This window comes from Monodelphis domestica, chromosome 5 (genome assembly GCF_027887165.1).
Source record: "Monodelphis domestica isolate mMonDom1 chromosome 5, mMonDom1.pri, whole genome shotgun sequence".
Taxonomy (NCBI): Eukaryota; Metazoa; Chordata; class Mammalia; order Didelphimorphia; family Didelphidae; genus Monodelphis; species Monodelphis domestica.
Window position 1 is genome coordinate 233,511,554 of NC_077231.1, and position 15,637 is coordinate 233,527,190.

Below are 15,637 nucleotides of genomic sequence, written 5' to 3' on the forward strand. Positions count from 1 at the left end.
TTTGAATGCCAGAGTGCTTTTTGGTTCTGGAGCCAATAGAGAGCACTGGAATTTATCAAGTAAAAAGGAGGAGGTGGGAGTGACATGATCAGACCTACCATTTAGGAACATCATTTTAGAGGCTGAATGGAGGATGGATCGGAGTAGGGAGAGACTCAAGGCAGGCTATTGTGATAGTCTAGGTGTGAGGTGATGAGGCTCTATACCACAGTGATGGCAGGGTCAGGGGAGAGAAGATGTACTTGAGAGATGTTGGAAAAGTGAAGTCATGGCAATAGATTAAATATGAGGGGTGAAAGATAGGGAGAGGATTCCTAGGTTATGAGCCTGAGGTACTGGATAGATACAGTAATAGGGGAGATAGAAGTAGAGTTTAGGGGGAAAGATAATGAGTTCTTTTTTGGACATGTTAAGTTTAAGATATCTACTGGACATCCAGTTTGAGAAGCCTAAAAGGCAGTTAGAAATGAGAGGCTGGATGTCAGCAAAGAAATTGGGGCAGGAAAAGTAGATTTGAGAATCATCAGCATACAGAGGGTAATTAAATCCATGGAAGCTATTGAGATATTTGGGGGGAGGGCATCCAGCTAGGTGGCTAAGTGGATAGAATGCCAAGACTAGAGACAGAAGGTCCTGAGTTCAAATTTGACCTCAGATACTTCCTCACTGTGTGACCTTGTATACTATTCTTTTCAGTATAATAGAAAGAATAGAAAGAAGATAAAAGGGTAATATACTTTTCTGACTTTGGAACTGATATTCAGTATCTTCTAAGATCTAAAGGTTAAAAAAAGAGGAAGAAGAAATAGTATAAAAGAGAAGAGGACCCAGGGCAAAATCCTAATGGATACTTGTGGAAAAGGATATAGCAAAGGAGGCAGAGAAGGAGCAGGCAGATAAGTAGGAGGAGAACCAGGAGAGAGCCATTGTTTGGCATAAATGAGATGATAACTGACAATGGAGAGAAAGCAGAGCTGCTTGGTTTTGTTTTGCTTGTTTTCTCTGCAGAGAACTTTGTACTGGGCATGACAGTTAAAAAAATAAACTTAACAATTGATGCTCAAAATAAGGATATAAGCATGAAGCCAATTTACCTAGATCAAATGGTTCAAGTCTTCTCTGGTCCTGAAACAATGGACAGATGTGATTCCTGAAACACAATCAGTGATGTATTTGAAAGATCATGGAAGTTCCCCATTTGATGAATAGTCAAATGATCTGAACAGGCAGTTCTCAAGAGAATAAATCAAAGCTATCTGTAGATATATGAAAAAATGCCCCAACTTGCTCATTAGAGAAATGTATGTATATTAAAGCAACTTTGACATTTCACCTCATCCATTAGATTGGCTTGAAAATGTTTCCTCTTTTAACTTCTGTGTTTTTCTGATTTCCCCCTCTGCCACCAGCACCATGCCCATAAAAGCGATAATGGGGAAATGGGAGGAATATATACCAGGAGATTAGAGAAGGGTAAGTATTGACTCAATTTTCAAAACAGAGAAGAGGAAAGAGTCCATAAACCACAAGCCTGGCTTCAATTTTTGGGAGTTTCTAAAACAGATCTTTAGAGATATTTGCCTCATATCTAGAAAGGGAAACAGTGATGACATAGATTATGTAGCAAAAATAGGTCATGCCATACTAACTTCATTTGCTTTATTTAATAGAGTTCATAAATTAGTAGATGAGAAGAATACTGTACATATAATTTCCCCAGATTTTAGCAAAATTTAAATAAATATTTTGTTTTCCCAATTGTATGCAATAACAATCTTCAACACATTTTCTAAAATTATAATATCCAAATTGTCTTCCTACCTCACTTTCTTCCTGCTTCCTGGAGAAGGAAAGCAATTTCATTTGGGTTATATGTGTATGATCATACCAAACATATGTCTATGCTGGTCATTGTTGTGAGAGAATATTCCCATAAAACCAAAACCCCCAAATAAAAATAGAAATAAACTAAAGTAAAAAATAATATGCATGGATCTATATTACAACTCCAAATGCTCTTTCTCTAGAGGTGGATAGCATTCTTTGTCTTTAGCAAATTTTTTGATAAAATATCTTCCTATTCATGAGAATTAAAAAAAGTGAGATGCAGATGAGATCAATAGTATCAGAAACAGTCAAGAGTTCAGCCTACTATATTCCTGAGTATAAGCAAAGTAGATTAAAATGTAATTGGAGAATATTTTTAAAATAAATAAAAATATAGTAAAACCAAGATCATGTTAATATGTAGTTTTCTAAGTCAACACATATACACAGGAATCCTTGCTTCATTTCTATTTGATACCATTGGATTAGATGATAATGTAGTCAGTTGCATTCCAACCTGGTTGGATCGCTAGAGGAAGAAGAGTTATTAGTGGTTTGATGTCAACATGCTAGGACATCTCCAGGAAGGTTATCCAGAGATCCATGCCCATTCCTGCCCTGTTTTATTGAATACTTTTATCCATGGGTTGGATAAAGACACACTTATCAAGTTTTCACTCCACTCAAAGTCAGAAGAGTTGGTGACACACTGAATGATGGATCTAGACAGGCTTGTAAAGCTTAAAATTAGGGTTGAGACTGAATGTAATAATTATTTGGTCGCCAAGGATTTTACTTATAAAATCCTAAATGAAACACTCAAGTCAGAATGGAGTTTTATGGCGATTTAATTACAACAGGAGGAAGAAATTGAGAGAGAGGGAGAGAGGGAAAGGAGTTAACTCAAAACAACTCTGGCTCAGGCTGAGCCAGGCGGGAGTTTAAGGCCTTGGAGAGCCAAGGGAAAGAAGGGAGTCAGTCATTATCACTCACATGACCAATCTGAAGGAAAGCTGTCTGCAGGGCTCCTCCAAGCTCAAGCTCCAGGATTGAGCTGGTGTCTCACCCTCTTCACAGGAAATCACAAGAACTCCAAAGGCCATTCTCTATCTCACTTCCTGTGTCTCACATGTACCAGTGGTGGCTCAAGCTTGGCTTAGGACAGCCCAGGGGAAGTCAGTTGTTTCTGATTTGTCATTTGCTAGCACATGCTCGTGTAGTGTGGGTGTGCACATTCCTGGGTGCTAGACCGAGCAAGATGGAGAAAATCTAAAAATCACAGGCTAAATCAGGGGCTTGCTTAATCTAATCATATAAAATTTACTTGGGATAAATGGAGTCTCAAACTTGGGTACTGTTAGATTTAAAATAGTTTTGAGCATTAAATAATTGTAGATAAGGGAGTGGGAGCCATAAACTGTGATAATTAAAATGTTTGGGAGCAAGGGAAATATATAACAATTATGACCACTGAAATATGTTTTCTACTGTGTCTTGGTTTTATATAAATATAAGATGGTCGCCAGGGAATATATTCCCAATTTATGAATATGCCCAAGCCAACTGGGTTTTATAGAGAAATTTAATTTATAATACACTGATTAATCAATAGAAAAAGAGAGAAAGTAAGAAAGGAATAAGAATGAAGGGCCTCAAGCCAATAAGGCCTAGACCTCAGTCCTAAGAGATAAATCCATCAGTTGGTTTTATCACTCACCCAAGATCTCTCTAGGTAAGGCTTCTCATGCCAACCTCAGGCTCCACCTTCAAGAGAGCCTCCTTTCAAGAAATGTTTCCAGAGAATTCTCCTCCTGACTCCTCCTGAGTTCTCCTTCCACAGCCTCCTTCAAGACCTCTCCAGGAGCTCTCCCTCCAGGACCTCTCTCCTCTCAGACCTCCTTCCGACCATCCCCTCTCTCAGTCCTCAGACCCCGCTATCTTTAAACAAAGCCAACAATCTAAGTTCCCTCCCCTCAGTTCTCACATCTACCAATCACTGTCGATGTCTCCCCTGTGCCAATGGTGGCTCTAGCTTAACCCAGGACCGCCCAGAGGTCTGTCCCCTTTGCACATGTCTGTTGAAGGTCATATTCTCAAATAATTAAATCTTGATCTTTGCTGCAGCCCTTCCTAAATCCTGTTACTCTGAGTAGGGTGGAGATTGTAGTTTCCAAGACCTGGTTCTGTCATTCCAAGTATCTCTATTGTATCAATTCTAAAATCAATCATGACTCAAAGAACTTCCTGTTCTATGCTTAAGCATAGGTCAAAGCCCTTTCCATCGTTTAGCAAAAGGTTTCTGTCCTAAAGTAGACTTAAGTAGGGAGGAGAAGGATCCTCCCATGCCAAGGAGTTTCATATTCCAATAGAGTTCTTACTATCAGTAGGAAATTTTTTCAAGTATGAAATTTCCCAATGGGGAAATTTCCAACATTCATAAGTCTAAGAAATTTTAAGGTTATAGTACCAAAACTCAATTGCACAAATGTGAAATAAAAATATGATGTATCACATTCTCAGTATGAAGGGACTTTGGGATGTGGCAACCAAACCAAACAGATTCAAGCCTGGGATGAATGAAGAGAGCTCCAGCTTCTGGGAGAAGGGAGCTGATAACCACATCTTCCCCTGCCCTTCTCGAACCTCATCTGCAGGATTGTGCTCACAGTTTGGAAAAGACACAGATAAACTGGAGAGTATTAGAGGAGGGCCATCCTCTAATGTGAAAGACCTTTGAGTTCACATCATATAAGGATCAGTTACTGACATAATTTAGGCATGTTTAGCCTGGAGAAGATTCAGGAGGTGCATGCTATCTGTCTTCAGGTATCTGAAAGGTGGTGAAGGGATTCAACTTGCTCTCCTTGGTTCCCAAGGCAGATAAGAAATAATAACTCACATTTACATAGTGCTTGTTATGTGCCAGGCACTATGCTGAATGCGTTACAATTAGTATTTCATTTAACCTCAGTCCTAGAAGGTAGGGACGATATCACTCCTATTTTATAGACTAAGAAAATGAGGCAAACAGGTTAAGTGACTTGCCTAGGGTCACATAGCTAAATATCTGAGGCAGAATTTGAACTCAGGTCCTCTGACTTCAAACCCAGCACCTTTTCCACCATGCCACCTAGCTGCTTCTAATCTAGAAGCACTGAGGGAATTCAAAAGAGGCTTCAGTATGCACTTTTTTTGGAGGCAAAGTTATAAAAACAAGGGAGAAATGGGTTCATAGAAGATAAAATACTTATGAATACATAAAATTAAAGCTTTTGCAACAAACAAACAAAATTAAAGCTTTTGCAGAAACAACACCAGTACAGCTTGAATCAGAAGAGACAGTTATTTGAGGAAAAAAAATCTTTGTCATAAATATCTCTGTATCAATTCTCTAAAAATTTTGGGTATCTATTTTTTTATACATATTAGAATAAGAGTTGTCTCTTAAAAGATAAGTAATCAAGATGCATTAGAAGTTTTAAAAAGATGAGATTCTAGCTATCAACCACCACATGAAAGAAAGCTAATAGGAGCAATTAGGTGGCTCGGTGGATAAGAGCCCCATGCCTGGAGTCAGGAGGTCCTGGGTTCAAGTATGGCCTGAGATACTAGCTGTGTGATGCTAGACTTAACCTTGTATGCCTCAGTTTCTCCAACTGTAAAATGGAAATAATAATAGTATCTACTTCTCAGGGTTGTTGTGAAGATCAAATGAGGTAATGTTTGCAAAGTACATAGCACAGTGCCAAGAACATAGTAGGCACTTCATAAATGTTAGTTCCCTTCCCTCCCACCTACACATCAAAGAATTCAATGACCAACAGAAAGGTTCCAGATATATATGTGTGTGTATATCTATGTATGTATGTATGTATATATATATATATATATGTATGTATGTATATATATATATATATATAGCAGCATTTTTTCATCAGCAGAGAACTGGAAAGAAAGGGGGTGACCCTCAATTGGGAAATGTCTGCATAAATTGTGGTGAAGTAATGTAATATAATATTATTATACCATAAATAAGAATTCAGGAAATTCACACACTGCTTAAGAACATATGAATTAATAAAGGTGAAAGTAAACAGAATCAAGAGAAGAATTTACATGTTAGCTCAATAATATTAAAAAAAAACATCCAGGCTTTAGAACTCTTCTGTGGCAATCAATCATAATTTCAAGCAATTGATGGTGAGGTCTTTGTCTTTCATCAGAGAGAAGATAGATAAGTGCAAGATTAGGCACCTATAATGATAGGTTCAGATTGAGGCATTCAGACATGGCTGATGAGTTGATTAGTTGTGTCTGATTATAGGTACTCATTACAAGGAGGAAAGGGTGAATAAAAGAATGAAAAAGCACATATTACGTACTTACCAACACTATATATACAAATAGACATGATGAGACAGTTCCACTTTCTCTTTTTTTAATCAAGCGTAATTCTTTGTTTTATTCATATCAATAAATTGTCTCAATCTCTGAGATTCCTTGATTCTCTACAATTCCTCACTGAGTTGAAAGGGACCCTCACAGATCCTCAACTTCAAATATTATCAGAACTTGAATCTGGTTCTCAATATACATATGAGTGGTGATCAGCTTTCAGGTAAACATCTCAGCTAACAGGAAAACACTACTCCCAAAGCAACCCAAATTATTTCCTAAAAACAATTTTTATTGGCATATTTTGACTTTCTGTTATCAAAATCTCTCCCTATGCTTCCTCACCTTTCTTTCCCTAAGAGCTATCCTTTACAATAAAGAATTTTTTAAACAAGAAAAAAGAAAAAGAGGACAAATGGGAAAAAATCTGTTAAACTTATCAATAGGAAAAAATCTGACAATATGCAAAATTTCCACACCTCTAGATCTCTTACCTCTGCGAGGACTAAGAGGAAATGTCCTTGCCTAGCCCTTCTTTGGGGCTAAGGTTTTTCTTTGTAATTTTATACCATTCATTTTTCATTATTCCATTGTTCTTTCCATTTACGTTATGGTTATTGTATCTATTGCTTTCTTTGCTATCCTTCGCTTTTCACTAGTTTGTGTCTTTCCATGCTTTTCTGTATTCATCATATGTATACAACAATATTCCATTACATTCATGTACCCAACTCATTTTTGTAGAGTTCAGATGGCTAATAATTCATTTTTTATATTGAGCAAGTTTCTCTGATAAAAGTGTAATCTTATGGAATCAGTTGGGGATATTTCTGGTTATAATAACTGAGATACTCTGGCTGAATAAAGAGATACTAGGGGAAACCTGTGGGTGCCTAGTTGTAATGGAGATGGAGATACTTCTGAGAGATAGAGAGATACTACTGGAGGGGATACTCTGGGATTGCCTATTGATCACTACTAATGGCTAATAGATCAAGATATTTCCTACCCTCCACCCTTCACCTCCCAGTTTTCCACCCACACCCTCCTGCCTCCCTTACCCTCCCCCCTGTTAGTCAGCCACCCTTCTAAGTAATTCAAAGGTGAACTGTGAGGTTTAGAAAAGATACTCTTATTCTCTTTCTCAAGTAAGGAGGTTTATTGGGGATAGAAGGATAGAAGATGAGGTGAGAGGGATGAGGTTTTCCCTAATCTATAAAGAGGGTTAGGAGGATTTTAGGAAATGTCAGTCTTGTCACAGCTGTGACACAAAAATCTGTCAGGGAGATGGGAGGGCAACTGTTTAATCTTCTTTCTTCCTTCAAACTCAAATCTCAAATATACAATCAGTTCTTCACCCTCTAAGCCACCATCAAAAGTTAATTTGTTCTCAGCATAGCTCCAGAAGCCGCCCCAAGGATCCTTCAGCCTAGGACAGAAGCTAACAGGGGTCCAGTTCAGAGCTGCTTCCCCCTTCAGCCTGGCTTGACTCTCCAACTGTCTTTCCTGGGAACATTCTATTTGGAATGTTCTTTCTTGATTGACAACTGAGGTCCTTTACTTTGTTTTGCATGCATGAAATTCTCTCTTCCTTCATGCCTCTTCCACAATCTCCAGGATAGATAGGGAGCTGATTCAAGTTCATAAGGAAAAAAGGGCTATTCCCCAGTCAAAAAAAGTCATCTAAAGATGTGAAAAAACAGTTCCCAAGGAAATAAATATAGTCTGTCTATAGTCACATGAGAAAAAAAAAATGCTCCAAATCACTCCAAATTAGAGAAATGCAAATTAAAACAACTTTGAGCTATCACCTCACAACTATCAGATTGGCTAACATGACAGAATAGCAAAATGATAAATGCTGGAGGACATGTGGAAAAATAGGGATACTAATGCACTTTTTGGTGGTGTTGCGGACTGATCAAACCATTCTGGAGAACAATTTGGAACTATGCTCAAAGGCTATAAATGTGTACATACCTTTTGATCCAATAATGCCACTACTAGATCTATATCCTAAAGAGATCAAAGAAAAAGTAAAAACCTTTTTGTACAAAAATATTTATAGTTGCTCTTTTTGAGGCAGCAAAAAATTGGAAATTGAGGGGATGTCCATCACATGGGGAATGGCTGAACAAGTTGTGCTGTATGATTGTGATGGATTGTTATGCTGTAAGAAATGCTGACCAGATAAGGAATGGTGAACTGCTTGATTGCTATAAGAACTGAAAAAACCTACTGAACTGATGCACAGTGAAATAAGCAGAACCAGGAGAACATTGTACACAGCAACTACAACATTGTGGGGCAATCAAATGTAACTGACTTTGCTACTAAAAGCAATGCAATGACCCAGGACAACTCTGAGGGACTGATAAGAAAAAATGCTATGCACATCTAGATAAAGAACTATTGGAGTAGACATCCAGAAGAAAACATGATTTATCATTTGTTTATATGAGCATATTATTTGGGGCTTTGGTTTTAAAAGATTACTTTATTACAAAAATGAATGATATGGAAATAGAATTTGAGTGACAATATATGTATAACCCAATGAAATTGCTAGTCAACTCTGGGAAGGGGAAGTGAACAGGGGAGAGAGACAACAAGAATCATGTAACCATGGAAAATTTTTTAAAAAGAAAATTAAAAAAAAAAAGAAATGCTGAGCAGGATGGCTTAAAAAACAACAACTTGGGAAGATTTAAATGAAGTAAAGTGAACAGAACTAGGGGAACATGTACAAAGTAACAGCAATGTTATAATGATGACCAACTGTAGAAGATAGCAACTCTGATCAAGACAATGATTCAATATAATTTCAAAGAACTCATGACAAAAAAATCTTATCTCCAGAAAGAGAATTAATGAACCTCAAATGAAAATTGAAATATATTTCTTTTCATTGTCTTTATGCTTCTTGCTTTGGGGGGCAGATCAGATTGTTTGGGGTTTTTTTTTGCAACATAGATAATATGGAAATATGTTTTGCATGACTTCACATGTGTAATTGATATCATGTTAGTTGCCTTCTCAATGGGTGGAAGAGGGGCAAGAAGGAGGGAGAGAATTTAGAACTAGAATTTTTAAAATTTTGAAGACAGTCCCTGCCCTCAAATAGCTTATAATCTATTGGATCACAATCCATGAAATAAGGAAGAGGGTAGATGATATCTAAAGTTCCTTCCAAGTCTAGAGTTTTGTGATTGTATTTAAAGGGTTGTCACATAGAAAAGGAACTAGACCTTCAGTAATCCCTTGAGGACAAATAAAGGACCAAAAGGTAGAAGTTATAGAGACAAATTTGAGCTCAATATTACTTTTGAGTATAGACCTAACCATGGTATAGCTGGGTAAAAAGGCATGTACTATTTAGTAAGTTGTTGGTAAATAATTCTAAATTGCTTGGCAGAATAGGTGGACCTCCTCATAGATCTACCAACAGTGTATAAGAATGCCTGTTTCCCCACAGCTCCTTTTTTGTTTGTTTGTTTGTCATCTTGGCCACTCTGATAGGTAGTATCTCAGAATTGCTTTAATTTGCATTTCTCTAATTAATTGTGGGGCACAGTGGGCAGAGTCAGGGTCCTAGAGTCAGAAAGTTGTTGGTCAGTCATTTTCAGTCTTGTCTGATTCTTCATGACTCATTTGGGGTTTTCTTGGCAAAGATGTATTTCGTTCTCCAGCTCATTTCACAGAAAAGGAAACTGAAACAAACAGAATGATATACCTAGTAAGTGTCTGAGGTCATATTTGGACTTAGGAAGACAAGTCTTCCTGCCTCTAGGCTTGACACTTTATCCACTAGTTTCCCCTAGAGTCAAGACCTGAGTTCAAATTTGACCTCAGACACTAGCTGTGTGATATTGGGAAAAATCAATTAAACTTGGTTGCCTCAGTTTCCTCATTTTTATAATGAGCTGGAGAAGGAAATGACAAACAATTCCAGAATCTTTACTAAGAAATTCCCAAACAGGGGTTATGAAGAGACAGACACAACTGAATAACAAAGTAGCAGTGATTTAAACAGTTCCACTCTAATTGGGAGAGATAAGTTCAGCTACAAGATATCTACAGAGGCCCTGGAGTTCAGAGGGTTCAGTCATGAGGTATTTGACAAGGCTTCTGGTCCTGACTGTGAAAGTAGGTCAGAAGAGAGTGCTGGGGGGTCTGCAGGGTGTAGAGACAGAGATGGTAAGACAAAGCAGTACCATTTCACCAGAAGAATCAAGTTTTGTACTACCATTTCATACAAAGTGTAGGAACAGTCAAGAAGATGGCATAGATTTTAGGAAGCTTTGCCAAGAAAGTTGTTGACATGGGCACCTAGATGGCTCAGTGGATGGAGACCCATTCTGGGTTCAAATGTGAACCTCAGGCACTTACTAGCTGTGTGACTCTGGGAAAGTCACTTAATTCCCATTGCCTAGCCCTTATCACTCTTCTTCCTTGGAACCAATATATAATATTGATTCTGAAACAGAATGTAGGGGTTAATTGAAAGAGAAAGAGAGAGAAGAACAAGGAAGAGAGAAAGAAAAAGGAAGGAAGGAAGAAAAAAATGAGATAAAAAGAGAGAGAGGAAGGAAGAAAGAGAGAGAGAGAGTTGTCAATGGAGGAAGGCAAAAAGTGCAGAGGATACTTGGTGGTAGTAGGGTGTCTCAGGTAAGTTCTAGGATGGTCCAAGACTGTAGAGGGGAATGGAGGGGCAAGAAGGAAGAAGGAAAGAGGAGGGGGAAGATTCATTGAGAAATCATGATGATGCAGAAAAGAGAAAGGAAAATAGAAATATTAAGAGAGGGAAAAGATAATAAACTCCAGAATCATGTTTCCTCAGTTTCCCAGGGGGAAAAATACTTTAAGGAGAGCAACCATTTCTAGCTAAGGGAATAATACCAAGTCCCATTCTAGGACAGCTAATCCATTCTCTAGGATTACCACATAGATCTAACAAAATCTTGAAGGTCAACAAAAGTATTTTACTGGATATGATTGAAAACTCACCTCATAATTTCCCCCTTTCAAACAACGTCATTCTAAATGGAGTTTCAACTGCATTAGGATCCAGCATTTATTGAACTATCTCTTATGTTAAAGCTTTGCCTTTTGTGATTTTCAACAGAACCATCTTCTTTACCCCCATAAGAGGCTTTGAAGGCTAGATGAGGTGAGCAGCCTTTTGCTAAAGAGAGAGGAGGGCAGGGTTTGGAGAGCTGTCTGCCATGATAATGAGACTGCCAAGAAAATGGTAATGAAAAGAGAAGACGCAGAGGCAGGAGGGAAATTAGAGGCACCCTGAACATAGACATGGAATATGCATGAGGATTCTACACTGGCAAAGAATGAGGGGAATTACATCCTGAGCAAAATTTGATTTACAAGTAGATTAAAGGTGATCCATCCCCCTCCTCCTCCCTGAGGAGAACAGAGCTTCAGACGAGGCAGGTATGGCAAACGATGCTTAATGACTTTGGATACTGCTTTCAGACACGAAGGCATGAGGCTGCATTACCGAGTGTTGCCACTAGGTGACACTCTCACCCTCAGAACTAGACTCCTATTTTCCCAGTAGCCAACTTTGGGATGGCTGTCACAGGCAGGTGTTAGAAGCACCTCCGGCTGGGGGACCAGCCCCTAGAAGGTTGTTTGATCCTTGATCCAACCCCTTCATTTTATAACTGAGAAGGGAAGCAACTCGGTCAGGGTCATATAGCTGGTACTCGGTGCACCGATCCAGGGCTTATAGAAGTCCTCTGACTACAAATTCTGTGTTTTTCCATTGGTGTCACATGTCTCAGCATGAGACAGGGTTGTAAGCTCAGGAAACGTCCCCCCCGCTCTGCAGGGAGGAACCACAACGGGAGAGGAAGGTCACTCCTGACCACCCCTGGAGTGGCGAAAGCCTTTCCTGACCACTCATTCATGAGTTCCTTTGGCATTCACTCAGCAATTATTTATTAGCACTTTGTACGATGGATTGTACTAGACCCTGGGGTTGACTCAGTCCCATCACCAGGGATAAGTCCAAGTCCATAATTAGGAGTCTGAGCATCTGGAGTGAAATCTGTTGAGAGGGACGGGAGACAAGTTGGGAGGAGGTGAAGAGAAAAAGATCTCAAGGTCCTTCTGGGTACGCTAGCATAGGTCTGCCATCACCCCTTCCACCCACCCTACTTGATGGGAAAAAGGGAAACAGTGAAGATGAGACCCAAGAGCTGCTAGGACTAAGGCAATCAGGGTTAAGTGACTTGCCCAGGATCACAGAGCTAGGAAGTGTCTGAGACCAACTTTGAACCCAGGTCTTCCTGAATTTCAAGAGAGAAATTTGATAGTGAGGAAGTGGAGTGGGGTACTCTCTGGGGCTGGGCAAGAAGGATGGGGAGGCAAAAAGGCAAGGAAGTGCAAGGTGTAGAGCATGTCATAAGGAGGAAGCTCTGCTATTCCCATCCCCAGATGTTGGCACCCAAGGCATTGCCCTATATATTGGTTATGGTCTGGCAGCAGCCAAAAAAGTGAATGGGATTTTAGGCTACATTAACAGAAGTAGAATAATAAGACTAAGAGAAACTAGAGCTGCATTATCCTCTCTACTAGTTGGACAATCTCTGGAGTATTATGTCGAGTTCTGAGTGCTCAGTGTGAGAATGGATACTGACAAGCTGGATGAATGTCCAGAGGAGAATGACCAAGGTGTTGACAAAACTGGAAATCCAACCATGAAAGAATTGGTTAAAGGAGCAGAGGCTGATTGGCCAAGAGGGGGAAAAAACCAAGATGACTTATACAAGCCAAATACTTGAAATTTGTTATTATTGTTGCTCACTCATATCCAACTCTTCTTAATTCCATGGAATATAATGTCTATGGAATTTTCTCAGCAAAGATACAGGAGTGTTCGTCATTTCCTTTTCCAAACAAAGGTTAAGTGACTTGCCCAGGTTCACACAACAAATAGGTCTCTGAAATCAAATTTGAACTCAGGTCTTCCTGATTCCTGGACCAGCGCTCTATCCACTGAGTCACCTAGCTGCCACCCATACTTGAAGCTGGCAAATGTTAAAATTAAGGGTTGTCATGTGGATGAATTATTAGAATTAGAAGTTATGGAAATGCAGACAATAAAGGAGGGAAGGGAAGGAAATAAACACTTATTAAGTGCCTACTATGTACCAGGAACAATATTAAACATTCAGTGCTATGGTGTGTAGAGCCCTTACTGAAAGTCAAGAAACCTGGGTTGGAATCCTGCCTCGGACTTAGTCTGGCTGTGTGACTCTGGGCAAGTCACTCAATCTCTTTCAGCTTCGGTTCCCTCATCTACAAAATAAGCATCATAGTAGCACCTACCTCACACGGTTGTTCTAAGGATTAAATGGGTTGATACTGGAAAAGTTCTCCGCAAACCTTAAAAGCACCATTTCATTCTTGGTTTTGTTTGTTTTTGCAACCTTACCTGTCTTGGTATCAATTCTAGGACCCAAGAGTGGCAAGGGCTACAGCAATCAAGATTAAGTGACTTGCCCAGGGTCACAGAGCTAGAAAGTGTCTGAGATCAAATTTGAACCTAAGTCACTTAACCCGGATCCTATCAACTCTGCTACCCCAGCTGCCCCTTAACTCCAGTCTGGGGATTCAGAATGCAAAAGATCCGGGTTTGCTCTCAAGGATGTCACTCTTCTTAATTACTGCTCCTACCCTGGATTCTCCATTGAAAAGGAAAGTTTTCTTGAAAGACAGAGGGGTGAAAAGAACAAGCACAAACAAGAGGTCTCCAATGACGAATCCCTCTTCCAAAGAGCTACGGAAAAGGGCAATCCCTCCAGGCTCAAATCTGCAGGTTTCCCTCCTCTGCAGTTCCCAGTTGCTTCCAGCAGGTGGCGCTAGACGTTGTTCTCCGGTTTGGCTGCTTCTGCCATTACCTGTTGCTCTCTGCTGGGGAAGGAGGGAGCTTTCTGCTTTGATCCTTCCCTCCTTTCCTCTCCCTCTAACCTCACAGAGAAGTTAGTTAAAGATAATATTAATTGCTGTGCCCACGTGATTCCAGATTTTGCACCCTAGTTAGCACGTCCTTCTCTTGTCTTTTTTCCCCCAGCGTGGACCAGGCATGCCCTATTATTCAGCTTAATAAATGTCTTTTGACCAGGAAAGTGGAGAAGAATCCTCTCTGTTGAGATGAAACTTTCTCTGACTTTGGATCGGGTCTTCTTCATCAAGGGGAAAGCCATCACGAGCTCTCCCTTGGCAGGCCACCATTCTTGGCTGTCTCTGAGATGCTCAGCCACTAACCAGTGGGTTGACTTTATACACGGACCTCCCAACTCCCACCCCAGCTTCTCTCCTCTGACTCTGCCCCTGCCCTTGAGCAGGTCCTCATCATCTCACAGACTCACGATTTCAATTGTCTGCTGGTTGGTCTGCTTGCCACAAGTCTCTCCCTACTCTTTTCAGCTGTCAAAGTGATCACCTTCCTTCTCAAGAAACCACAGTGGCTCCCTCCCTCCCTCCAGGATCAAATATAAAACCCTCTGTTTGGCATTCAACACACTTTATAACCTGGCTCTCCCTTACCTTTCTAGTCTTCCTACAACTTACACCATTGCCTCCTCCCTTAAAAAAAAAAAATTATTCTTCAGTCCAGGTCTTGTTCCTTGACCAAGACATTCAGTCTCTTTTCCTCCAGCCTTTTCACTGTCTGCCCCCCATGCCTGGAATGCTCTCTCTCCTTTGTACCTTTTTTTTTTTAAACCCTTACCTTCTGTCTTAGAGTCAATACTGTGTATTGGCTCCAAGGCAGAAAAGTGGTAAGGGCTAGGCAATGGGGGTCAAGTGACTTGCCCAGAGTCACACAGCTGGGAAGTGTCTGAGGCCAGATTTGAACCCAGGACCTCCCATCTCTAGGCCTGACTCTCAGTCCACTGAACCACCCAGCTAACCCCTCCTTTATATCTTTATCTCCTGGCTCCCCTGTCTGTCCCCCATGCCTGGAATGCTCTCTCTCCCTTATATCTTTCTCTCCCTTACCTTTCTAGTCTTCCTACAACTTATACTATTGCCTCCTCCCTAAAAATAAATAAATAAATAAATAAATAAATAAATAATTGTTCTTCAATTCAAGTCTTGTTCCTTGACCAAGACATTCCGTCACTTTTCCTCCAGCCTTTTCACTGCCTGTCCCCCAAGCCTGGAACACTCTCTCTCCCTTATATCTATCTCCTGCCTTCCCTGTCTGTTCCCCATGCCTGGAATGCTCTCTCTCCCTAATATCTTTATCTCCTGCCTTCCCTGTCTGTCCCCCATGCCTGGAATGCTCTCTCTCTCTCCCTAATATCTTTATCTCCTGCCTTCCCTGTCTGTTCCCCATGCCTGGAATGTTCTCTCTCCCTTATATCTATCTCCTGCCTTTCCTGTCTGT

At 40.1% G+C, this 15,637-nt stretch overlaps 1 long non-coding RNA gene across 1 annotated transcript in view; it reads right to left on the reverse strand.

Moving 5' to 3' along the window:
• Positions 1 to 15,637, reverse strand: part of LOC103100305 (uncharacterized) — a 100,439-nt gene that overhangs the window by 5,521 nt on the left and 79,281 nt on the right. The window contains exon 2 of the long non-coding RNA XR_008912363.1: positions 1,095 to 1,150. This is a non-coding gene — a long non-coding RNA (uncharacterized LOC103100305). The remainder of the gene's footprint in view (positions 1 to 1,094; positions 1,151 to 15,637) is intronic.